At 41.5% G+C, this 26,211-nt stretch overlaps 1 long non-coding RNA gene across 2 annotated transcripts; it reads left to right on the top strand.

Annotated features, from left to right (window-relative positions):
• The first annotated feature begins 1,942 nt into the window (after positions 1 to 1,942).
• Gm35110 lies at positions 1,943 to 24,855 on the top strand. Of its 2 annotated transcripts, XR_873351.2 has the most exons (4): positions 1,943 to 2,312; positions 5,517 to 5,664; positions 23,537 to 23,597; positions 24,376 to 24,855. It is a non-coding gene; the product is annotated as a predicted gene, 35110 (long non-coding RNA). The 2 variants fall into 2 exon arrangements; XR_382311.2 differs by lacking the exon at positions 1,943 to 2,312 and having other exon boundaries at positions 4,595 to 5,664.
• Positions 24,856 to 26,211: the final 1,356 nt, after the last annotated feature.

Here is a 26,211-nt window from a genome sequence, read left to right as displayed (position 1 = left end):
CTCAAGGAGGCCAAGAAAATGACGTTGTCTCTCCAGTAACATGCCTGCCTTTTCTAGAGCCGAAAGACCGAAAGAGCATGTTGCCAATGTACTGCAGGGCTTCATGGTGTTATTTTAACAAATTCCCAGTGGAAAATTACCAGTAGGCATTTATACCAGCAGATGCCTTGAGAACATTTGTTCTACAAATAGTTGATTTGTACTGGGTACTCCTCACGTCTCGGGTACCCAGAATGCAGCATTGTAAGCAAGATAAACACCAGTGCCATTGACTTCCATCTCTACAGCTTCCACATCCCAGAATCCAACCAACCTCAGATTTACAATATCTGAAAATAAAAAGAATATAGGGGACATATACAATTTTTATTCTTGTCATTAATCTTTAAGCAGCCCATTAGGGCTATTTCTGTGATTTTTTTTCATTAACTAGGTACAAGAAGCAATCAAATCACAATAGAGGACAGTCTAAGTTATAAGCAAACATGACATCATTTTATAGTTAGGAATTGAACATCAAGGGCGAGGGTGTGTGCAAAGGCCCTGGGATACCAAGAGAGAACTGTAATTGGTAAGATGTATTAAGCCATTAATGAATAGTTAGACAATCTCCTATTCTAAGTATTTTATATTCATCAACTCAGCAACCTCATGACTTGGGTTCTGTTATTATCCTTGATTTATAAGTGAAGAACTCATTACAAAGATTTAGCTCTTTGCTCAAGATCACAGAACATTATTGCCTGTGATTTGGACCTAGGAGCCTGGCTGGAATTTCTTCTAATCATTCTGTTTACAGGAATAAGAAAGAATGAAAGCTACAGTTTATCATGTCTCCAATGGTCACTACAAAATTAGATACCTCAGCAGCTATGACTAATTTTGCATCTGTGTCATCAGTGAGTTAGGGTGGGGAAGACAGCCTTGTTGATAAAATGCTTGGCTTGCAAGCTTGATGATCTGAAGTGAAGCCTTGGAATCCACGTAAAAGGGTTAGGTGTAGTGACTCTGCTTGCAATTCCAGGCTGTGGAGGCAGAGACAGGCAGATCCTTGGGGGCTTGCTGGCCAGCCAGCTTAGCCTATTTATTAAGATCCAGGCCAATGAGAGACTTAATCTCAAAAAGAAAGAAAGGAAGAGAGAATAAGAAAAGGAAAAGAAAGGAAAAGGAAGGAAGAAAGGAAGAAAGGAAGAAATAAAGAAAGAAAGAAAGAAAGAAAGAAAGGAAGGAAGGAAGAAAGAAAAAGGAAGGAAGGAAGGAAGGAAGGAAGGAAGGGAAAGAGAAAGAAAGAGAGAAAGAAAGATAGAAAGGAAGAAGGAGGAAGGAAGGAAAGAAGGAAAGAATAAACTGGAAAATATCTCTTAAGGAATGAGTTTGTCCTCTGGCCTTCACACCCACACACACACACATAGACATTTGAAAGCACACACACACACACACACACACACACACACACACACACACACACACACCACCTTTCCAACACTTTAAAATCTAGAACTAAAATTGCCACATCTCTCTTTTATTGAGCTGATGTAGCATCCATGTGAGATTAGTTCTAAGACTCTGGACAATACTCAGATCCTTGAGTATATAAAACCACATCATATTTGCATGTTAATTACCCCTCTTGTATACTTTAGTGATCTCTAGATTACTTCATACAGTAACGAAAGCTGTAAAAATTTCTATACTATGTTGTTTATAGTAAAATGCTGGAAGGGGGACATGTCTGCTCCTACTCAGTACAGATGAATTTAAACTATAATTTTGAAACACAAAACTATAGTTTTCACGCAAAAATAAAGTGGTGGTTTGAATGAGAGTGGCCCTCATATGCTCTTATGTTTGAATACTTGGCCCCACCCCCACCAGTTGGTGGAATTGTTTGGGAAGGATTAGAGGTGTGGCCTTGTTGGAGAAGGTGTGTCACTGTGGGTGGGTTTTGAGATTTCATAAGCCCATGTCAGGTTCTCTCTCTCTCTCTCTCTCTCTCTCTCTCTCTCTCTCTCTCTCTCTCTCTTTCTTGCTGCTGCTGCTGCTTGTAATCAGGATGTAAGTTCTTAACTACTGCTCCAGTGCTGTGTCTGCCTGCCTGCTCCCATGCTTCCAGGCGTGTTGGTTATAGACTCACCCATTGAACTATAAGTAAGCCCTCAGTTAAGTGCTTTGCTTTTTCAGTTACCTTGATCATGGTGTCTTTTCACAGCAATTGAACAATAACTAGGACAGAAGTAGAACAGAAGGATGCAGATACAGAGGGGTCAACTCTATACATGAGGATCAGCAACACAGAGGAAATGGTAGTGAAGGTAGGGAGAGTCCCCTGGAATTCATGAGTATAGACAGGAGGTACTGAGCAAGGGGGAACGAAGTCTCACCTTACTGGTATAAAACCCACGTTCCCTCAGCAAATGTTAACAGCTCTGATGGTGGAGAATTCTTCTCAAGGAGGGAAACTGGGTAGCTCAGCTTTTGCATCCTGGTCCTTTTCCTGCCTGATGAAAGAGGGGTATTGGGAATCTATGATAAAGAAATTGTGTGTGTGTGTGTGTATGTGTGAGTGAGTGTGTGTGTATGTGTGTATGTGTGTGTGTTTGTATGTGTGTTTGTATGAGAGAGAGAGAGAGAGAGAGAGAGAGAGAGAGAGAGAGAGAGAGAGAGTCTTTTAAAGATGACCAGATTTTCCTTAACCTCTTGACCTAAAGGAATGCCCCACCTCAGTCTCCCAGCTAGTGGCTGTGGTCCACGGTATGATGCTAGGTGTAGGCTGAGACCTCACTCAACAGAGCAGCTATGATGTACAGCGGAGCTTGCTGAAGTCATGTCATTTGCACGTCACATCTCACACCCAGTGTCCTTCACCACCATCTGCATATGCACTCTCCTTGGCTCCAGACCACTCACTGACTAGATATGTCACATGAAATGCTTGGGTGCCACAGGACGCCATCCTCCATTTCCAGTGTGACAATTCTGTGTCATCACATTGATGGTTCTATCCACCCACAAATAATTGGAGTCCGGGAAGGTGAGGGTGGGGAAGAGAGATGGATGGACTAGAAACAGAAGTCATTGGGGGTAGACTTCCTCAGGTTCCATGTATGCTAAAATGACAGTTTCCATTTATCTTGGGGGCAGGGATTCTGAGCATGGGACCTCTGGCTAGGTTTCAAAGAATACTATTTAGAAACCAGGCATGGAGCTGCATACTCATAGAACCAGAATTCAGGATGCAGAGATATGGGGGATTATCACAAGTTACAGGCCAAGAAGGACTCCAAAGTAAGATCTTATCTCAAAAAAAAAAAAAAAAAAAAGGAAAGGAAAGGAAGTTTTAAACATGTACGTAGTCATTATAAATGCATGCACAGTGTAATTGTCAGTCATATTAGAATGACTGGTAGATGTGTCAGCACAGACATGACTTTTTTTTTAAATGTTGGAAACATTCAAAATTATTTTCACTAGCTATTTTGGAGTAGTACTTCAAGTAATTGCTGCCCATAATTGTGTCTCTAAACTGTGGACAGTTAGAAAATATCATCCCTATTCCAGTGTATTTGTCTGTCTCTAGCCATCCTCTTCCTGCTCTGTCTCTGTCTGTCTGTCTGTCTGTCTGTCTGTCTGTCCGTCTATCATTTCATCCATTCATCTATGAAATCAACATACCTAATTTTGAGTCAAGGTCTTGCTATATTGGGCAGAGCAGCCTTGTACTCACAATCTTCATTCCTTGGCCTCCTGTGTGCTGAGATTTAAGGCCCCAGCCCCCAAGCTCAGCTTGTGAATCGGTTTTAACAGACTGTGAACTCCATACACTCCATGTTCTAGACATACACACGACAGCCCTTCTTTACAAACCCATAGCTGTCTTTTGGATTCCAGGGACTCATTAGAGCCCCACCTAAACAATTTTAGTTCATGGCTATCTCTTCTTTCTTTGGACGCCTTTGAAATGTACAGTCTATTCATCCAATTAAAAAGAAATGACTCTCAATTAAAAAAAATATTTTCCCTTTTGAAGTTCCTAATGTTGATATTAAAAAGCTGGAATCCATATGTCAGATTCATTTTATGTCATCACTCAATGGGAAGGAAAGGATGGTGCCAGCCATGTGATGATTTTTTTCTTCTTCTTGTAATATGTTCATGAATATTCTCCATCCACCCATTAGCCTTGTGCCTGGGTACTAGGGACACTGCCCTGGGATACTGGGACAGACATTGCAAGGCACTAAACCTTCAGTAAATGTTTTCAGGAGTCGCTTAATGAAACGAATCCAGCTTTAAAGTCAGGGCTTAGAGAAGTGAACAAGTCTTTGGTTTTTGCTTCTTTCTAAAACCACACAAGAAATAAGTTATTGCTTAGTTACTATAAACCCAATTTCTGAAGAAGCAATATGGTGATTGCTCTTTTTGTGGTGGCTTGGATAAGAATGGCTCTCATAGGCTCATAGATTTGAATACATGGTCACCAGGAAGCTATACTATTAGGAGGTGTGGCCTTGTGGGAGGAAGTGTGTCACTGGGGATGGGCTTTGAGGTTTCAAATGCTCAAGCCAGGCCCAGTGTCTTTCTTCCTGCTTCCTGCTGATCCCGATGTACAACTCTGAGCTACTTCTCCAGCACCATGTCTGCTTGAGTGCTACTATGCTTCTCGCCATGATGATACTGAACTAAACTTCTGAATGCAAGCCAGCCCCAGTCAAATGCTTTCTTTTTATAGGAGTTGTCATGGTCATGGCATCTCTTCACCACAATAGAACACTGACTAAGATACTCTTCAAAAGAGAATTCTTCAGAGCTGATGTGATGGCTCAGTGGAAAAGAATTCTTGGCTTGCCCAAGCTTGATGGCTCAAGTTTGGTTCCTGGAACCCATAGTGTGAGGAGAGAACCGTTCCTACAACTCCTCCTCTGATTTCTACTTGTGCACCACGGCAGGATCATGCCCACATTTAAACACACACACTACATCCATACAGTCACATACACTAACATAGGAAATTCTAAAAATCCACCCAAGAAAAACGTATTTTAAAACTGTATTTTATCTAACAGGATGCAAGAGAGCTGTAAGCCAACGGAATGTAGAATGAGAGCAGAAAATCCACCATTATGATACTTGATCCTGTATTCTCAGTGTAGATAGACCTAAGAAAGTGAATGTCACCAAGAGTAGTGGTTAGACATGAGGTTGTTAGTCAGATGGCTAGATTATTTATTTTTAATTTGAATGTGATATGATAAGAGTAGTGGCAATATAGATTACATCCATCTTCCATCCTAATCAAACATACAAAAAAAAGTCCCTGTGTACTTGATATGGTTTGAATGTGAAATGGCCCCACCCATGCTTGTGTGCTTGACCATATGATCTGCAACGTGTGGTGCTGTTTGGAAGAAGTCGTGGAACCATTGGGAAGTGCATCTGCCTGGAAGGAATGGATCTCTGGGGAGCAGGCCTTGAGGTTTGCATTGCAGGCCCACTTTCTGTCCCATCTACACTTGCAGAGCTGTGAGTAAGCAATCCTCTCGTCGCATAGTCATGGCTATATCCATTGTCATGCTGCCATATGGTCCCCACCACGATGGACTGCATATCCTCAAACCACGAGCTGGATGGACTAAACGTCTCCACCTCTCTATTGGTTTTTGCCAGGTATGTGGTCATACATCACAAGAACAGTAATGAATACAGTGTTTTTATGTCTTTTCTGTGAGTATTTTTATATGTATTATTTTCATGTACATTAAAAGCAAGATGAGAATGTATAGTTTAAATGGGGGGATTATGTCTCAGTTTTTGAAATTGTGTAGGGCTGGGGAGATGACCCAGTGGTTAAGAGCATGTATTGCTCTTCCAGACCACCCAGATGGGCTTTCCAGCACCAATGTGGTAGCTCACAACCACTTGTTAATTTTAGTTTCAGGGCCTCTGACACCCTCTCCTGGCTGATACGGACACTGTACACACATGGTACACATTTATACATGCAGGCAAGATAACCATATGCACAAAGACCCCCTCAGAGCTTCCAAAGGCCAGACCAACAACCAAAGAGTACACGTGGAGGGACCCATGGCTCCAGCTGCATAAATAGCAAAGGATGGCCTTGTAGGGCATCAATGGGAGGAGAGACCCTTGGCCCTGTGAAGGCTCAAGGCCACAGTGTAGGGGAATGCTAGGGCAGTGAGGAGGGAGTGGATGGATGGGTGGGTGGATGAGCACCCTCATAGAAGCAGGGGGAGGGGTGATAGGATAGGGGCTTTGTGGAGAGGGAACTGGGAAGGGGGATAACATTTGAAATGTAAATAAATAAAATAACCAATAAAAAAGTACTTTAAAGATTATGCTTATAAAGTGGAGTCTTCTTGTTGATATCAGTTAGCTGTGGAAGAGGTAAATATTTATACTGCAGCTGCAGCAGCTAGAGATGGAGAAGAAAGACTATGTAGGAACCCAGAGAGGCATGGCTATGGCTTAGCCAATACAAACACCCCCTTTTGAAGTGAAATGAATTCCACAGAATCCACCTATGTGTAACATAGAAGGCTTATGTGTATCATAGTTGCAGTCAATGCTGGCTAGCTGGGCTACTGTGACACAGACTAGCCAGAGAACACTCTGGATAATATGTATTGTTTAACAGGTGTGTCTGTCCAGGCTCCTGACACTACAATTCGATGTTGCCACCTCCAAACTCATGCTTGAGACCTACACAATGAAGTTATGAAAACATTCATGAAATAGCTTATAAGGTCTTAAGTTTTAGGATTTTGCCTTGAACCACATTCGTAGCATGTGGCCCCGAGAGCTGAGGTCAGACAAGTCCGGTAGAAGAAATTACAGTTGTTTCCCCAACTACTTTAAACAAATAGATCATAGGTCAGTGGTTAACTATGAAACAAATATTATATTGATGTATTTTTTCTTCACATATACTAAGCACAGGTATACTTATGTGTATGTACTTACTTTGATATGCATAATTATAAAACAATTAACTTCCTGGAAGTTCTTAGATGGTCATCTTTAGAATGGAAAATTCCCAGGTCATCCCTCCATCCATCGGGTATTTTCCTAGTCAGGACACTTGCAGACCTTGTTACAAAGAACACCTCTAGCTATCCACATTTCTTTCTGACTTAGTTCAACAGTCATGAACAAGAGGGGGGGGGGGGGTTAACGTCATTCTCCTGGCCAGACCTCAGACCTGCAAAACAGTGCTCTAGGTTTTTATGGATTTCCCAGTTTCTAGAAACAGTGCCATCCCAATTAAGTACTTTGTAATGATCCCTAAAACCAACAATAAGGCTGATTTAAAACCTGATCCTTTCTAACACCCCCCAGGGGCTGGTGATTGGATCCAGCTGTGTCCCACCAACTGCGAGGACTCTCTGGCTTGCTCTGTTGGCTTTTCATCTACAGAAAAGGAAGGGTTCTGAGGCAGCCACCTTGCCCATTTCTGGTCAGAGCAGACAGCGTTTGTCCCTCCCCCTCTCCCCCACATTTCCCATCCAGATTAACTTCATCATCCTGTGTATAAAGGAGAAAATAACTTGCCAGCTGTCTCTGGCTTCCTTAGCTGCCAACACAAGAACCTGATCGCACAGGGGGATGGAGATTCCTGAGTTAAGGACAGCTTTAACTGTAGGAGTGATCTGACATACAGCACACAGACTTTCGTGGTGGTGGTCAGGGGGTCCCTTGGTTTTTCTCTCTAAGGTACCCCAAATATGTCCAAAGTGACACTGAAGATTCTGCTTGTAGACGCTAAAACTGCTGAACTTACAGACACAGAAGGGAGAATGGCAGATGCAGGGGGCAGAGAGCAGGAATGAGCGCATGGAGAGAGGGATACTGGGAAGGAGCAGAGTTATTAGGAGCTAGGCATGGAGGCACACACCTGTAATCTCAGCAATCTGGAGTTCGGAGGCAGGAGGATTGCAAGCTCAGAGCCAGCATGGGTCACATAATTAGACCCTGTCTGAATCAAGCAAATAAAAAGGCTTCTGTTAGATTGGAAGTGCTAGTTCAGGGGCTGGATTAAGTAGGATGGCAATGAGAGAGTGTAATAATATGCTACTTGAAAATCACTGAGGGAGTATGTCTGCATATTCTCACCATAGATTATCATGAGAGTGTGAGGTGATGGGTATATTAATGAACTCAATTCAACCACGGCACAATGGAAAGATCTATCCATCTACGTATCTATGTATCTATCTATCCATCTATGTATCTATCTACCTACCTACCTATCTATCATCTGTCTATCTATCTATCTATCTATCTATCTATCTATCTATCTATCTACCTACCTACCTATATATCATCTGTCTATCATCTATCATTGATATCTATCTATCATATCTGTCAATCATCTAATCTAACTATATCTATCATCTATTCATCATCTAATCTATCTATATCTACCACCCATCTATCTTCTCTTATCATCTTACATTTTATTTGTTTTCCAGTGATCTATTTAAAAGTATCATTTCACACTCTAATTACATAATTTTTTGTAAAGAAACTGTATCTTAATAAAGATGAGAGAGGAAAAGAGAAAAGTTTTATTGCTTTGACATCTGCACTCCTGTACTTTTGACTGATATTTCAGTGGCACTAGGCCAGCAGCACTCGGGGTTTATATGCTGGAGAGCATGTGTGCTTCCTTGTGTACCACTGCAGAAGTCCTGTGGATGTTTCTGGTACGGTAATAGTAGAATGAATGTAGGGGAAGGTGCAGTTCCAGTGGAATCTGGAACCTTGATTTGCACTGAAGTTCTGCCAGTGCTTGTAATTTGGGGGTGGGGGTGATGTGGGGAGATGATCAGGGTTTTACGTAGCTCAGCCTGGCCTTGAACTTTCTGTATAGCTGAAGATGATCTTGGCCTTCTGATGATTCTGCTTCCAGCTCTTACAAGTATGTAAGGTTACACAGTGGGTAAGGTTACTCAGTGGGTAAAGTGCTTGCTAAATGTGGTGGTTTGAATATGCTTGGCCCAAGGAATAGCACTCTTAGGAGGTGTGGCCTTGTTGGAGGAAGTGTGTCATCGTGGGGGCTCAGCTTTGAGACCATCCTTCTAGCTGCCTGGAAGGCAGTCTTCTCTTGACTACCCTTGGATCAAGATGTAGAACTCTAGCTCCTTCTCTAGTACTGTGTCTGTCTGGACGCTGCCAGGCTTCCTTCCATGATGATAATGGACTGAACCTTTGACACTGTAAGCCAGCTCCAATTAAATGTTGTTCCTTATAAGAGTTGCCTTGGACATGGTGCCTGTTCACAGCAGTGGAAACCCCAACTCAGACACAGAATAAGCACAAGGACTTGAGTTTAGATTGAGGGGTGGCACACACCTTCAACCCCAATGCTAAAAGGAGGAAGGGAGACAGGAGGACTCATTGGCCAACGAGTTCAGCAGAAATGACAAGTTCTAGGTTTAGTGAGAGACCCTGTCTCAAAAAATAAGGTGGAAACCAACACAGGACACCTGAAGTCTCCTGCTGGCTTCCCACAGGCACATATACACATGTATACAACCCCACAAGTTCATCCATGTACATTCATGTATGCAAACCACACAAATAATAACAGCAAAAGATATTTCTTGAAAACCCATATCTTGAAATACAATGTCTGATGTTTTTCATTCATACTTCCATAATGGAGGAAGGATCCTAGCACCCCATGTCTTCTCTGTGCAGGTATTTTGCATGCATTCTGATAGAGAGCTGATAAAGATTGCAGTGGCAAGTAACTGTAATTCTAGAAGCAACCAGTGTCAGGAAGTAGCTGTCATGCAGAATGCTTTGTCACTCTCTTGCTTTCTTCACCCAGTGTGCTAAAAATAGCATCACAGGCCCTTCATTTATTTTGATTCTATTCCAGATCTTCATTGAGAGATTTTCATCCCCTCCCACCCACTCACTCACCCACCCACCCACCCAAAGACAGAAAGCTGGCCACAAATGAGAGCAAATTCTGACACAGATTTGAATTTCCAGGACTCTTCACAACACAAGCAAGGGCTTTGTGGACTCCCACGGAGTGGCCCCAAAATAGACAATTTTCCACGGTCCACTGGAAAACTGGCATTTATCAGCGAGGGGAGTTTATCTGTTACATAAGGGTACATTCTGGAAACAGTTCTTCAACAATCTGCCCAAATACAGCATTAGTGCCTCAGACCCCAGCTTGTTCCTTTTCGCTGGAGGAGGGGCAGTCAGTCTGTGTGCCGGAACCTGCGTGGTCACAGGTGAGACACCAAGGTTTGGTTGATGTGTCTGAAGACCTGTACCAGGCACAGACCACCCACTCTCCCAGTTCTCGGCTTTGGAAGCAAGCAGAAGGCAAATTTCATTTTGTGTGTGTGTGTGTAAGCCAATCTTGTTTAACCATTTTTAGCCACGCCATGTAGAGAGGTCCAAGAGAATGGGGGCTTCTAGCTGTCTCATGGCCTTTCTGTTGCATGGTAATAGATGCCATGACAGAAAGCATTTAGGAGAGGGACAGGTTATATTCACAAGTCATAGTCTATTATCGGGGAAGTCAGGGCAGGAACTCAAGTAGAAACATGAAAGCAGGAACCACTGAAGCATGCTGCTGGCTGGCTCTTCTCTTCCTTGCTCACTCATAGCCTCATGCTCAGTTGGTTTTCTTATGCAGCCCAGAAGCACCTGATGGTGCTGCCCACAGTGGCCCTCCTGCCTCAATTAATTCTCCAGGTAACTTCCTATTGATATGCCCACAGTAGGCATTTCCTCAGTTGAGGCTTTTCATCTCAGGATTCTAAGCTGTGTTGAGTCAACAAAGCTAACAAGGACACTATCCAAATTGACTAGAAAGGTTCAGGCACTGTCCCCAGTATCATTCCACAATCTGTCCCTTAGAGCAGAAGCCCTCTGCATGTAGTCTCATGTAGTGAAGACAAAAGAAGGTAGCAATCTGAAGGGAAAAGGATGACCTCGGGGCACTTTTCTGACAGCGAGTTCTAGAACTGGTTTTGTAGGATTCCATTCATACGAAGTGTGAAGAGTAGTCTAATCTATAAAGGCAGATGGTTAAGTTGGTGCTTGCTGGGGTCTGGGGAAAGAAGGCAACTGTGAGTGCTTAGTTACAGGTACTGTGATGCCTCGTCTCCATTGCCAACCTGACTAGGTTTGGAACCACATAGGTGACATTCCTCTGGGTGGATCTGTGAGAGTATTCTCTGAGGAGATTTCTGATACACCCTGAAGATGGGTGATGCCATTTCATGGACTGGAACCTATGTCTGGATAAATAGGGGGAAAGAGGAAGCCAGATGAACACTAACGATCCATCTCTCACTCTTTCCCAAGGGCTGACTTGATCTATGTTGCTCCTGCCAACTCAAACTACTGCAGAAACCCTGTGGCTCCCCAGCCATGGTGAACTAACTCTAAAATTGTGAGCCAAAAGAAATCCTTTATCCTTTAAGCTGATTTTTGTCAGCCTTTGATCTGAGTCAGGAAAAGTAAGTCACACGGGGTCTGGGGTCTCTTTGGGGGCTGAGAAGATGTTCTAGCGTTAAAAGTGGTGGTGCTTGAATGATGGCGGGTATACTGAAGGCAATTGAGTTGTTTCTTTTTCCTGTGTGCACTCATATTCATGTACATGTTGTGTCTCTGTGTGTGCACATACGTGTGGGTGTTTGTGCACATGTGGGCGGAAGCCAGAGATTGATGTCATGTGTCTTCCTAAATCACACTCTACCTTATTTTTTAAAGACAGGGCATCTTACTGAACCTCGAGCTCACTGGTTTGGCTAGACTAGCCCCAGAGAACCTCCTGTCTCTGCCTCCCCAAGACTGGGATTGCAGGCTGCCACCATGGCACCCAGCTTTTTGCATGGGTACTGAGGATGGAATTTAACTGGCACTGGTGAAATGATTGAGCTGGTAAGGTTGCTTGCTACCAGGCCTGATAATCCCAGTGCATTTCAAAGTGGAAGGAGAAACATACATGCACACCACACACACACACACACACACACACACACACACACACACAAGCAACACACATACACATACACCCCACACATAACACATAACACACACACACACATACAACACACACACACCCCACACATACATACACCCCCCACATACCACATACCACACACACACACATACACCACACATACACCCCCCACATACACATACACCACACATATACACGCCCCACAAACATATACACACATACATACCACACCCCACACACACACCACACATAGACCACACACACATACATCCACCACATACAACACCTCCATGAGTCACACAAACCACATATACTCACCATACACACAGACCACACACACACACACAAATAAGTAAATGCCAATTTTAGGTTCATCTGAAGGAAACAACAACAACAACAACATGGTATGAAAAAAATTCTATCCCTTCTGAGCCAGTGGACATTTAATCTGTTTTTTTTTTTTTAAGTTTATTATATTTTCCAGTTTCTACAAATGCCTGTGCTGGGAGTTACTAAGAATATGTCCATGTGGTGTTCAGTTAAGTATCTGACATGACCGGGTATGGCATGTATATGCTAGTCATGTGACTCATGGTTATTGCACAGACAAAAGGAAACTTCTTTTCTGTGGTGCCTGACCAACGACTTCCACTCCCCACCTGAGGACTTCACTCTAAGAGTGGAAATGGCCGTCAAGGCTGGCTTTGGTTTTCTTTCTTTCTTTCTTTCTTTCTTTCTTTCTTTCTTTCTTTCTTTCTTTCTTTCTTTCTTTCTTTCTTTCTTTCTTCCTTCCTTCCTTCCTTTCTTCCTTTCTTTCTTTCTTTCTTTCTTTCTTTCTTTCTTTCTTTCTTTCTTTCTGTAAAGAAGCAACTGGCAACATTGCTGGTGTCTAGGATACAGTTTTTAAAAACTGAAGTTAAAACCAGTGCTTTGATCTCACTGGTGTATATACAGCTTCACAGAACTTTATAACGAAAGCAATTAGAATTTCTTATGTTTTGATGTACACACCATTAACTCTGGTTTTAATCATCTGATGTGAGTAGCTGAGTGTGTTCTTGTGGGACCATCGCTACTAAGGGGCTGTGTACAGTACTTGTCCTTGTGTGCCTGGTTTCTTTCACTTAGCACAATGCCTGGTTTAGTCCACACTGGAGCACGCGTCAGTTCTCTTTCCATCCTTCAGTGCCTGGTGTGTTTCACTTGTGTGTTTTCTTGAAAATGACTCAATTTATTGTTTATGCTGGAATAATACTCAAGTGGCTACGTATTTTCTTATTAGTACTTATAGTGCTTGGCTCGCAGGCGGATTCATCTCTTGGTGACTGTTGAGAGTGCTTTAATAAACATGGCTACAAATATATCCTTTGTATACTGACCTCATTTCCTTCCAATAAATATCCAGCAGTGGTATATCTTAATCATAAGATAGGTCCAATTTTAGTTCTATTTGTGTGTATATGTGTGTGCTTGCTCATGTATGTGTGTGTGTGTGCTTGCGCACGTGTGCATATGCCTATATGCATTTGCACGCAAGTGGAAGTAGAAGGTAACTTTAGATGTCATTTTCACACCTGTTCCCCATCTGAGACAGGCTCTCTCACCAGAGCTCACTGACTTGGCTAGTCTGGCTGGCCGAGGAGCCCCAAGAAGCTGCCTGTCTCTGCCTCTCTGGCACTGGGATGACAAGTGTTTGCTGCCACACCAGGCTTCTTTTGTGGGTGCTGAGTCTTAGAGCTCAGTCCCTCGTGTTTTTAGGACAAGCACTGCTCCAATAAATGAGCTCCCTCCCCGGGCTCCCTGCTTTTACTTTTCTTGAATAGTTACCTTACTGCTTTCCAGAATGGCTATAATAATTCATGTGTAAGGGTTCTTTCTCCACAGCAATGGTTGTTTATTTAATACACATTGTGACCTGAGCAAGGTGGGACCTCAGGGTAACTTTGGTTGGCATTTTCCTGAAGATGAAGATATGGAGCCTTTTCCATCTATTTATTGGCCACTTAGACTGTGTGTGTGTGTGTGTGTGTGTGACAAGTTTGAGCTCAGGTTATTCGACAGTATTTAGTTGGCTTGTTTTCTGCTTCATCTTCTTCTTGTTCTTGTTTTTTAAATTTTTGAGGTTTGTTTTTTTTTTTTTTCCTATATCCTTGACATTAGTGCCCGATGAGCCGCAGGACTTGCTTCTGTTCCATGGGTTGTCTGTTTGCTGGTTCACTTGGCTGTATGATGAAGCCTTTTCTAACATTGCGAAGTATCGTTCGTTAGTCCTTGCTTTTGTGTCTCTGGCTACTAGAATCCTGTCTAGTAGAGCGTCGCCTGCCAGTGACTGGAAGTGTCCCTTCTATGGTTTTTCCTAGCAGCCCTTACATCTTGGATCTCACGCATCAAGGTGTCTGAGCCATTTTGGATTGCTCTGTGTACAGCCTGAGAGACAGGTCTAGTTTCACTCTCTATGAACATTTTCCCAGAACTCTGTCTGACCACTTGTTAAAGAGCACGTCTTTTCTCCAACATGCGTTTTGAAACCTTTGCAAGAAAATAGCAGGTGTCTGTGGCTGCATCCTTTATTCCACACCACTGATTTGCACACCAGCTTCTATGCCCACACCATATTGACACAATGACTTTGTCATTTTGAACAAGGGCATGCCAACGCTCCCAGCATTTCTCTTCCGCTTAGAATCACTTTCCCAACTTGAAGCTTCTGTGGATTCATGTGGATTTTAGGTTGACTTTCCCATCTCTGCTAAGAACGGCATTGGTCTTTTTATGGGGAATTCTTGCAAGTCACCCTTGGTAGTGTGTCCATTTTAATCATTTTCTCCTCCAACTCCATGAAGATGAGATGTCTTCCCATTTCTAATGCCCTTACCAATTTTTTTTGGCCAGTGTTTCACAAATTTCGCTGTACAGGTCTTTGACTTCCTTGGTTAGGTTCGCTCTAGTGAATTTTATCTCATGGCGCATTCATTGATGAGAGACACCAAAGGTACTGCGTCTTGTGTCTTGCTACGTTGCTGCCTTGATCGGTTCTAAGATTCTTTTGTTGGAGTCTTGGGTTTTCTAGGTATAAAAATCACATCGTGTGCAAACAGGGATCAGTTAACTTCCTCTTCCTCTGTTTGTATTCCTTTCATTTATTTACTCTTCTTTCCCTCAATGCTCTGTCATCAACACGCTCTGTTGAATAAGAGTGGTCAGAAGCAGCCCCCCTGACTTGTTCCTGACTTTAGAGCAGGTATCTTTCGCTCCCCCACCACCCTGTTATGCTCTTCTGTGTGGGCCTGTCATATATAGTTTTAATTATGATGGCATGGGATCTTCCCATACCTGAATAACTCTGGATCATGGGATTCTTCATATAATGGGATGTTAAGAATTTTATCCAAAGCTTTTTAATCTCTTGATCTTGATCTATTCAGTCATTTTGGTTCAATCACTGCATTAACATTTATTGACTTGCATTTATTGAGCCATTTTTTGTATCCTTGGATCCCTCCATTCTGTTAATCTCTGGAACAAAAACAATTTGGTCATAGTGTAAGATTGTTTTTCAACGTATTGTTGGCTTCAATTTGTATGTATTTTATTGAAGACTTGTGTATACCAAGGATGTTAGCCTGTAATTGTCTTTTATTCTTATCTCCCTGTCAGGGTTTTGTACAGTGATGCCGGCTTCATATAATGGCCTTGGAAGGATCCCCCACTGTCTATTTTATAGACAAGATTGCAGAGCACCACCATCACTCAGAGCTTCTCAGACGCCTGTGGGAATCCAGCAATGGGTTTCTCCCATCCTGGGCGTTTTCCTCCTCCTCCTCCTTTCCCTTCCTTTTAAAGGAGGTGCTTTATTATTGGCTCAGTTTTATTGCCTTGCTATTGGTCTACTTAGGGCTTATAAATTCCTGTTGGCTCATTGTAGGCCATTTATGCCCAGAAGTCGGTTCATTTCCTGGCAGGTTTTCCTGTAAAGTAGCACATGTTTTTCAAAATATTCCCTAATAATATGGATTTTGGTGATATCTTTTGTAATATCTCACACTTTCTTCTCTAATTTTACTTTTTTGGGGGTTTCTTTTTCTCTGGGGTAGTTAAGGTGTCTCAGTTTTGTTTATCTTTTCAAAAATGAACTCTGTCTCTTTGATGCTTTGAGATGATCATTCTAGCCTATCAGGGGTGTGCATGACCAACACTGCTTTTCAATTATAACTATGTATAATTATATATACAAATAATGGATTTTTTATATATAATATATATTATTTTACTGTATATATAGTGTAGTAGACAATATATATGTGTGTGTGTATATATACACACACACACTGCTTGACTATATATAAAAATATATAGTATATATAACTATGCATAATTGTAACTATATATAATTTCAATAAAATTATGTAAGTTTTTGAATTGTAGACTTACAAATGCTGAAAGACAAGTCAGTAAAATATTTACTGTAGTAAATAACTTTGAACACTTATAAAAAACATTTGGTTTTTAAATGTCTTTTTCCTTGGTTTTACATTTTCCTTATAAGATTACTTAAAATGTTATGGAAGCCTACTCTTCCAATTTCATATGATTTAAAATATTTTAGAGAGGCAGAAAGGAGAGAAACAATTTGGAGAATGTATACATTACTTTAAAGAAATTCCTGAGTTGATTTCAAATTCGTGGAACAATGTAATTACATAACGCTTTAATAGCGTGATCCAGTGTAGTGATGGATACGTCATTTTCTCCTTCTGGGAGACTTTGAAGCTCTTAGTATTTTAAAATTTAACTCTGTCTTGGAGAAGTGAGTGAGCTATCGCATGTGTGCCAAAGAATATCCTCAGTAATTTTACAAACTAGAAAAAGGGAAGTGAGCCCTCAGCAAAACACTGTTCAGCTATGCTACAGTGCAAACCATTCACATTGTGGGTACTGGGAAAGCGTCAGGCTTGGTGGCAAGCTGTTTGCCTGCTGAGCCATGTCCCAAGTTCAGGGGCCAGCTATATTTCAAGTGCTCAGCAGATATGTGGCTAAGGGTATAAAGCAACTTTAGAATTCTATACTTCTTGCACTTATGATAGCAGAACATTTGTATCCATGAAATTACATTGTGTGCTGCTTAGATACATTTCAGCATAATAGTTGTCAAGGTCCTCCAGGTGGGTACAGACTGAACGGCAGTGAACAATGGAGTGGCCATCTATCTCAGTGTCTATTATTGGAAGTCTGACAGCCCTAGAGTTGTTAAATATGTTGTAATGTCAATTCCCTGAACCCCCAGCCCTTGGCAAGACTAACTGTTATTCACTTAACAATAAACATTGTTGCCACCATATCCAAAGGAGGTACTTGAGGTTTACCGTACATAGAAGAAAATGTCTAACTCCCATCCTGTCTTTTCCTTTTCCAAACTTATGGTGCAAGTCGTGATTATTAATTTCTCCCGTATCCGTTAGCTGAGGAGACACAACATGAGGATGTTGCACTGATCGAGGTCCCGTGAAGTGCCATGGCTGGCATTCAAGACAACATGGCTTACAAGGATGGATTTCTGTAAAATTCACAGGAATCAAACGGCTGTCTCCTTCAATTCTCCTCTGTGATAAAATGGTCTCTGTCTGAGAGGTGATATAAGGTGTTTGTATCCAGTTTTCAGTTAGAGTCAAAGGAAGTTGATTTAGGGAGACATTAGATTTATGCTTAGAAGGATTTAATTACAGCATTTATGGTATTTTCTGCTTAAGTGGATTATTGGTGGGTGTTCTGACATGGGAATAGATCCCAGGAACACTCCCTCTGTCCACTGTGGAGAGTCACCTACCTCACGACACAGGTGAGGTGTAGGGCCATCAGTTGTGTCACTAAGTGGATGTGACACATTTTACATGTCACTAGAGAAACATATATAACAGAGGATAAATAAAGGTTTAAGTAGATAAAGTCAAATATAGTTTGGAAAACTATTCCATGTCTCAATAATGTAAACTTGTAAATGGAGAACTGAGCCTTGCTGACTTCGGATTAAAAGTAAAATTTCCTTCTAATATCAACATGTTCAATGACATAGTAAACAGAACTATAATGTTATTTTTGTAAGGAACTGTAAACAATAATGATATTCACTAAGAATTTCTGTCTTACGGAAAACAAACCAGCAACAATGTCAATGAGAACAATATACCCTGTACAACATTTGAAGACTTGAACTGTTTTATCTTGCCTTGACTATGTTATACAGATTGTGACTACTGGGAAATTTTCTTGTATGGACCAATTATCCAACAACATTTCCATCTTTGTACTTCAATAAATTGTCTTGTTTCGCAGCTCCTCATCTGGAGTTCCTATTATCTGTCTTTTTTCTTGGGTTTCGCTCACCTGGTTGTTTTGCTAGAGATGCCTCAAAGTTGACTCTAAAACCCAGGTGTCTTGTATAAAGTCTTAGAGATGCTGAAGATGGTATTATCTCCCAGAAAAGACAAATCTTTAATTTTCATGGCATATATCACCTTTGACTTCACAGGAAAGATCCAGAAAGTACATAGTTTAGCAAGAGGATGTAACACACACACACACACGTGCGAACAATACATCAAAGACTGTTTCTCATGAATGTTAACTGATGATTTTGCTCAGAACTCAACTGGTCTACTGGCTGGTTTTGTGTGTCAGCTTGACACAAGCTGGAGTTACCAGGAGAAAGGAGCTTCAGGTGAGGAAATGCCTCCATGAGATCCAGCTGTGGGGCATTTTCTCAATTAGTGATCAAGGCGGGGAGGGCCCATTGCGGGTGGTGCCATCCTTGGGCTGGTAGACCCGGGTTCTATAAGAGAGCAGGCTGAGCAAGCCAGGGGAAACAAGCCAGTAAGTAACATCCCTCCATGGCCTCTGCATCAGCTCCTGGTTCCTGACCTGCTTAGTCACAGTTCTGACTTCCTTTGGTGATGAACAGCAGTGTGGAAGTATAAGCTGAATAAACCCTTTCCTGCCCAACTTGCTTCTCAGTCATGATGTTTATGCAGGAACAGAAGTGCTGACTAAGACAACTGGTATTCTAGACAGAGAAGTTCTTTGAAGATACACATATTGTTTATGTTTCTAAAGACAAACTGTTTATTTTCATTTTACAATAAAGTAGAATGTAAAAATACATACAAACAAATTAAGAGAAGTGAAAATTTATTTTTCACCTTTTTCACAGTTATAATATTATGTTATAAATATTGCAAATACTGGGAAATTTTCTTGTGTGGACCAATTATCCAATATATGTTGTTGAATATATTGCTATTAGAAGAAAATTTTACTTTTAATCAGAAATCAGCAAGACTCAGTTTTCCATTTACAAATGAATTAGTTCATAGACAGATCAGTATGCAGAAAATAGTTGTGATTCACATACGTGCAATAAAAATTCCAAAATGAAGAAGACAATAATTTATAATATGAATAATGATCTACTTAAAAGTACATTTATTATAAAAAATCAAACTCTTATCACTGAAGGGGGGAAACATTGAAGAAAAACTGAAGTTTTAAATAAATGGAGAGATGTCATAGTCTCAGACAGAAAAGGCCACAGTTTCTAGGATGATGATTCTCCTCAAATGGATCTGTAGACTTACCACAACTCCTACCTTATCCTAGGATAGTATTTTACAGAAGTTAATGAGTCATTCCTAAAATGTATATGGGAGCACCAAGTCCTGAGTTCTATGAAGTTCTATGAAGGATTTATTTCAGCTGACGTCATGACTAATTCTAAAGCGCAGTATATAATCAGGACACTGTGGTATTGACTTAGGATAACCTTATAGATTAGAGTCATTGAAATGTTTACTCTTCAATGTCAGCTTGGTGGGATTTAGACTGCCTTAGAGACACATGTCTTGGTGTGTCTGTGATGACATTTGCAGAGAGGTTTAACTGGGCGAAGTCAGCCTAGACCCCTGTGCCACTATTGCATGGGCAGGGGTCCCAGCCTTAAACGAAGGGAAAGGAGAGCCCTTGTAGAAATCTTTAGGTTTCCTGATCCACTCGCATATAAACAGACCACCTTGTGCTTCTGCCATAGCTCAGGCTGCTCCTCCCATCATGCCTTCTCACCTTGACAGACTGTTCCCTCAAAGCACAAATTAAGAGAAATCCTCCCTCCATTAGCTTGCTTCTTGGGGTACAGTGATGGACAAAGTATACCCCCAGCTAGTGAACATTTGAGAGGTTGAGGTACTTTGCTGCAGTTGGCCGCTCTACCACCACAGGCAAATGCGGCCAGGACAACATATAAACACAAGGCTGTGTTTAATTAAACTTTATTTACAAGAAATGCACTAAGCTGAATTTGGCTGGGGGAGCATACACGAGCCCAACTATAGATCAAAGAAAAAGAGTTGAAACTCCACAGACCCTCACATTTACAGTATATCCATTTTCAACAAAAGTGTCAAGGCATGCAGAGGGAACTTTTTCAAATAAGAATAATCAAGCCAATGGATAATGAATAAGGAAACAAACTTGGTATTTTTCCTTTGCTCTGGAAAGAGAGTGCAAAAGGGACCATGGATTACAAAAAACCAAAACCCAGCAAAACTCTAAAAAAAAAAGTGTGAGTGAATGTTCTCATCTATGTTTTAGTGAGGGACTTTGTGAGACACACCACCAGAAGCACACACAACAGGACTAAAACTGTTTGCTAAGTGGAACTTAATCAAAATTTATAATTTGTACGAAAATTGAGATCCAGAAAACAAAAGCTAAATTAGAGACCAAGAGCAATATTTTGAAATCATTTCTTTCTACTTACGGGCATGTATATGGACTCTTCAAAGAATGCTTAGTAAAAAAAAATAATAATAAGATCCGTTAATTTAAATTGGACAAGACGCAAATAGATATTTTTCTAAAGAAAATATGAATGACTAAAAATTATTTGTGAAAGGACTCAATGTTAGCTATCAAGGAGATGTAAATTAGAGCCTTAATAAGATCTAGTGTACACTTTCTAAGTATGGTTATGATAAGATTTTAAAAATACCTGTGGCAAGGGAGTGGAAAAGATAACATTCACACCCTCCTAGTGGGATTGTAAAGTGGCCCGGTCCCTTTGGAAAATGGTTTGTCAATTTTTGTAAAAGCCAGATGTAATTCAAGCACGTGATCTTTCTATGCTTCTAGATGCCAAGCTAAGAGAAACAAAAGGCGGCTCGCATCAGGACAGATAAATAAATGGTTGTGTCAATATTCTTTGCAAAAGCTTTGGCCTTTGTGGTATTATTGACAAGCAAGACCACAGTATTCGGCTTTAATTCGTGCTCTACAGCATAGATAAACCTCAAAAGTCAGGTGCAAACGAGTTTATATTGTGTGGTTGCTCTTATGGGGGAACGGTTCGCTGTGACTGTCAGTTGGGTTGAGGTCAGGAAGGCTTAGCAAATCAGTAAAGGACACTCTCTGGGTGTGTCTGTGAGGGTGACTTTGGAGGTGACTGGCATGTAGGACAGTAACTACAGGGGACACATTCATCCTGAATGTGGGGGCACCAGCATGGGGTGGCAGCCCAGATGGAACATGAGCCCATATCAAAACAGAGCTTTCGAGGATGTGCCAGCTTCAGCCTTCTCAAGTGGACATGTCAGTTACTACCACTGTCCCCTGTAGATCTCAGCCTCTGGCTTCCTCAGCTTCTCAGTGTGAACTCACGTCATCCTTCTCCAGGGAGCTTTCAGGCCCTGGGCCTCAGACTGCTGCTGAGCCATGGCTTCCTTTGTTTGAGGCTTCCAGTTTCTTCAATTGAGCAGCTACATAGCTGTCTGTCCAACCTGCAGACCACAACTGTGGAACTGTGTTGCCTTTGATCATGGGAACCAATCTTTCAAATTTCCTCTTGTAATAATCCTGGTGGTTCTGTTTCTCTAGAGCGCTCTGGCTGGTATAGATGATACATCCAGAAAGGGCATGCATGTTCAGAGAAAGAGTGCTGACAGACAGCTGATCAGGGTCAGGCGTGGGGACAAGGTGGGGACAGAAAATTCAACTAAAGGGAAAAGTGATCACAGAGTACAATAAATGTACTACAAGTCAGGGTGTTGTCTATTCAGTGCTAGGTAGATCTTATACACTACATGCCAACTATTAATAGGCTGGTTGTTTTTCTATGTGAGAGGGTCGGAGATACAAGCAGTAGTCAGTGGTCTGACGTGTATTTGGGATTCACTCAATTTCTTCCACTTTCCAGTTTCTCCTTCTAACAGTGCCGACCCTCATCTCCAAGTGACTTGTTCTGTGATCTAGCCCAGCATTGACCAAGTCATGAATGTCACATTCAACTCACAGAAAAGTGCAGAAGTAGCAAGAGGCAGGAAAACACCTCTTGTAAGCCCTGCATTAAGCTACAACTTATGTCGAATGGGATAGACTTTTAAACATGAGCTTTTCCAGGCCACCCAGGAGAGAGGTGATTAATTTCCAGGAAGAGAAGAAAGGGTGCCAGGAATGTGTACTTGGAGGGCTCTGTGTGGGTGCTGGGATACCCAACAAGAGCTCTTCTGGTTTTTTCCTCTGAAGGATGAACAGGTGCCATTCTGTGAAATATCAGCTTACATGCATCAATAGTTTACGGAAAGAAAGGTATTTCTGAAGTTTGAATGATTCTAAAGATTCAAAATTACCTTTTGTTTTTACAGTCACATAGTTTTGTCATTCAAATTTCTTCATAATAGGGAAAGAAACCAGATTAAGTTTCATAATGATGAGGACACATCTGTAGTTCCAGCACACAGGTAGAGGCAGAAGACTCACGAGTTTGAGGCCAGCCCAGGTTGTTTACTGAGACCCTGTCTCAATAAGGCAAATATACAAATATTCATCCCAAAGAAGTTGGTGCCGGGGATATGTGGGAATCTTGTGCAAGAAGGCTGTCATGGGTAACAACAAAGTAGCTGTCACAAAACAAAATACGGTCCTCCACTGGGGCCTGGAGCAGAGACAAGTGTCTATAGCTGTGTTGTCTGTTGCCTAGAAGTGGGTGTCAGGGTGGCTGAGTGGTCTAATGTGCCAGACTCAGTAGGTGCACCTATTTGTCGCTTAGTGGTGAGGATTGTGTTTCTGGAACATCATCAAAACCTACTGCCTGTGTATGCAGAAATTGTAGAGAACATTCTAGACCTGAAATGGTAGCCACCCAATCGCTGTGCTAGGGGCCCTGCAATAAATAACAAGGGCAGACATAGGAAGAAGTGTGAGGCATTCTCTTCACCTCTACTAGCGTGAGAGTCTGTAGAAGATCCCATCTACTGCAGACCCGCAATTCAATGTCATCTTCAACTAGTGAGCTCGAGGAACCATGCCTTACAAGGCAGGGGAAGGGGGAAATGTCTATTGTCTATTTTTGCCTATAATGGAAAGATACTGTTGTTCTTTGTAAGATTAATCAGATGAATGAAACTATTTCTTAAAGAAATATTATCTTACCTAGCTTTTCAAACATTAAAAAATCACAAGCAAATGTATGTGTTTCAGGGTCCTTGAACGGCTCTCTAAAACCTCACCTCTGATGTTCTCCTACTTCATGTCGCAACAGGTAGATACGCAGTTGTTGAGAATTCATAGTCTCACAAAAGGTACAATATTAGCCTGACTAGGCAAGATGCTCCCACTGGTATAATACTGGCATGCCTGTTATTGGGACCACTTTCTGATTGGATTGAGGGCTACTTCATGAGGAGGGAACGCAAGTCTGATATTGGAAACCTGTGGCTGGAAGGATCATTGCACCTAAAAGGGAACTTACCACTGCTGTTTTGTTGATATTGCAGATAGAACAACCTATTTGATTGCTAGATGAGCTTAGCTTCTTTCCCTGTAATTTGCTCCTGTGAAACTGCTCCTACTTTATATCTTGAGGCCTCTTCTTTCAACTGGTGCCCAACCTTCCTCCCCTGCATTTTCCCCTGTGATTCAATAATTAAAAGATGCTTCCTTAAAGACGTGTAAATGACACAGTTTTAAATAGTCCTCCCACATGTCAGTTGCACTGTTGCGAATGATTGATATTGGTTAAAATTACTTTATTCTGTACAGAACACAAGGAAGTGCTAATTAGCTAAAGTCCCTGTCTCATCAATGAGATTTTTATTAAATCACACTTTTTTTTTTAACATCTTCCAATTGTATAGCTGGAGTTTCTAACTTAAAGGATCCAACTGGCACTTATTCTAAGTGATTTTCATTGTGGCTTCGGTCCAGTGTTCCCCGTAGCTAGGAATTTTTCTGAATGCACCATTTTTGTCATCCAAATAATTAGCTATTTTTCATATTATTTGAAAATTTAATACATTGTCTTTTTTTTTTTTTTTAAGGAGAGACCTGAACAGAGCCCTTCTGCACTCCACGAAACACCTGCCTTCCTTTTCAGGACTTCCATTTCGGTACAGCTGGAAATAGCCTTGCTGAATTAAGAGGCACACGATTTTAAAATCCAAGGACATTTTCTTCAATTTGTACTTCACAAGTATGTGGGATAATTCTCTAGAGCCCCTGCTCTTCAAACAAACAGAACTGGCATCTTCTGTGAACTCGAAAGGGCGGAACGGTCCCAGGCTCCATCTAGACTCATTGAATGAGACTTTGCTGTTGAATCAGCTTCCCCAGTGACACATAATTCTTAAATTTGATAAACAGCCTTCTCTATAGTTCTTTGCCTGCTCAAATGGGGGCATTCGTAAACTTTAAATATTGTGTTGTTTATTTCTCTTTATTTAAAGAGCATCGGTACACTATTACTTTAATACCATTTTTCCAGAATATTTCCTTAATCACCCTTAAGTGCAGAGGGTGATAATTTATAGCATTTACCTTTATGAATGTGAAAATATTTTTCACTGTACTAATATTTATCATATCTTTCATTTTCCAAGATTCCTTTGAGGCATCTGAAGGTGTTTTGGAAAGTTCCTGCGCTGGTCCTTCTGTTTCCTGGGACATAAGTTATCTGGGCTGGGAGATATATATTTATTGAACAGACCTCTAGGTGATCCTGCAGACCCGTGGTTCTCATCCTCTGGGTCATGACCTCCTTGGTGTGTGGGGGGAGTGGAATGACCCTTTCCCTGGGGGCTCTTAAGACCATCGGGAAACACAGACATTTAAATTAAAGTTCATAACAGTAGCAAAATTACAGTTATGAAATTGCAATGAAGATAACTTTGTGGTTGGGGGTCACCACCACACTAGGAACTGGCTTAAAGGGCTGCAGCATTAGGAAGGTTGAGAACTACTCCTGTAGACCAAAAGGATATTTGAGATGTCCATATTCTACTTTTGTACACAGCTGCTTGCAGGGAGAATCTAGCAGATGACTATAGATCCCACACTTTAATTTTGTTGGTTGTTTCCTCCGTTGAGGCTGCCCCTTCTGTCTTGTGCTGAGATCCATGTATCAAAGCAAAGAGCCTTCCTGTTCTGGCTGGAGGTGTAGGGAGGAACCCAGAGCTGTGATTGCTCCCCGCTTAGTGCCTATCTGACCCTGAATATGCCATCTTTTGAGTCAATCTTTGATGTTTTGTGCCACTTATGAATGTTTATTCATCACCCCTCAGAGATTACATTTTCCATAGGTCAGTTTGCTTACCCCTCAGAGCATCTCTCTCCTGTGCTTACATGGCCATTTTCCAGAATGGAAATTTGAGAATCAAATAAACAATGGAAAATGGTGAAAAATGCCTCAACTCTCTTTTTTTGTTGTTATTGAATTTGAAATTATGAGGGAATTTTACCTGAGAGATTTAGAAGTTGAGCGGGGCTCGGGGGAATAACCACATTTCCATATGCCGTCCCTGCAGAGAGCCTACGGGCTTTTTATGATCACAAAAGAAAGTAATGGCTTGAGTAGTTTTATAAATTACTTGAATTGGAATGTTTAATAGCACTTGGATAAATTGTTAAAGGTAATGTAATAAAAAGCGTGGTACTGGCTGGTTTTGTATGTCAACTTGACACAAGCTAGAGTTATCACAGAGAAAGGAGCCTCCCTTGAGGAAATGCCTCCATGAGATCCACCTGTAAGGCATTTTCTCAATTAGTGATCAAGGGTGGGAGGGCCCCTTGTGGGTGGTGCTATGCATGGCTGGGTTCTATAAGAAAGCAAGCTAAACAAGCTAGGGGAAGCAAGCCAGTAAGAAACATCCCTCCATGGC

This window comes from Mus musculus, chromosome 13 (assembly GCF_000001635.26).
Source record: "Mus musculus strain C57BL/6J chromosome 13, GRCm38.p6 C57BL/6J".
In the NCBI taxonomy this organism is placed as follows: Eukaryota; Metazoa; Chordata; class Mammalia; order Rodentia; family Muridae; genus Mus; species Mus musculus.
The sequence above is the reverse complement of the archived record's forward strand: the minus strand, read 5'-3'. Positions and strand labels throughout refer to the sequence as shown.